Raw genomic sequence first — 1,146 nt, forward strand, 5'->3', positions numbered from 1 at the left:
ATTCAACACTTTAATGATCTTTGTGATATTTACAAAACCAAAAATGTCACCGATGACACTTTTAAGCTAAGGGCATTCTCCTTCACACTTCAAGGAGACGCAAAAGCTTGGATGCGAAGTTTACCATCCGATTTCATAAGGTCTTTTCAAGAATTAACAAACGAGTTTATCAATCATTTCTTTCCACCGTCAAAAGTAGAGAGAGTTAGAACGGAGATTAATGGGTTCACACAACGGGGTGATGAGAGTTTGTATGATGCATGGGTTCAATTCAAGAAGCTACTAAGAGCTTGCCCACCGCATGGTTTGACGAAGAAGAAGTATATCAATACATTTTACCGGGGTACTAATGCTTTAACGAAGCAATATCTCGATTCTTCATCCGGTGGGGTATTTATGTATAAATCACCAAATGCGGCCAAAATTTTGTTAGAAGACATCTTGGTCAACACATATGAATGGGCACCTTCACCGCGAGATTTGACAAGGAAAAGTGTAGCACAAGTCGAGAGTGATAATGGGCAAGTGACGCTTGCAAGCTTGAACAATCTATTTCAAACATTTGGGAAATAATTAAAGAAGATTCAACAAACAGTAGTTGCAATGCAAGTAGATTGTCAACGATGTGAGGGTCCACATCTCACTATGAATTGTCCTTAAATTACTCAATGCAATCATGTTGATCTAGATGATATTCTCATGAATTCGGATGCTCATGTGAACTACGTGAGTAATCAAAACTACCAACGAGGAGGAACATCGAACCAAAGCTACTACAATCCTAATCAAAAACAAGTGTCATTTAACAACCAAACCAATACACCACCTGGATTCAAGAACCAAAACCGAAATCAAGGTTACAACAACTATAACCAAAACCGAAACAACAACTTTCAATACCAAAACCAACAACCTTACAACAACCAACCTTATAACAACCACACCAATTCAAATTATTCAAACAACCAAGGTTATAGTCAACCACAAAATAACCAAGGTTACAATCAACCACCTCAACAAAACATTCAACAATCCCAACCTCTGAAGAGTTTGGAAGAAATCATGTAAAACTACATCAAGAAGGTAGAATCAACCGAAGCTTTCCTAATGAAAGAGAACGAGCTCTTGAAGCAACAAATATGAAAC

At 37.6% G+C, this 1,146-nt stretch overlaps 1 non-coding gene across 1 annotated transcript; it reads right to left on the bottom strand.

The window, feature by feature from the left end:
- Nucleotides 1-201: 201 nt before the first annotated feature.
- LOC139873842 (small nucleolar RNA R71) lies at nucleotides 202-308 on the bottom strand. Its single transcript, XR_011767556.1, has one exon. It is a non-coding gene; the product is annotated as a small nucleolar RNA R71 (small nucleolar RNA).
- Nucleotides 309-1,146: the final 838 nt, after the last annotated feature.

The sequence above is a fragment of the Rutidosis leptorrhynchoides genome, chromosome 10, assembly GCF_046630445.1.
Source record: "Rutidosis leptorrhynchoides isolate AG116_Rl617_1_P2 chromosome 10, CSIRO_AGI_Rlap_v1, whole genome shotgun sequence".
Lineage (NCBI taxonomy): Eukaryota > Viridiplantae > Streptophyta > Magnoliopsida > Asterales > Asteraceae > Rutidosis > Rutidosis leptorrhynchoides.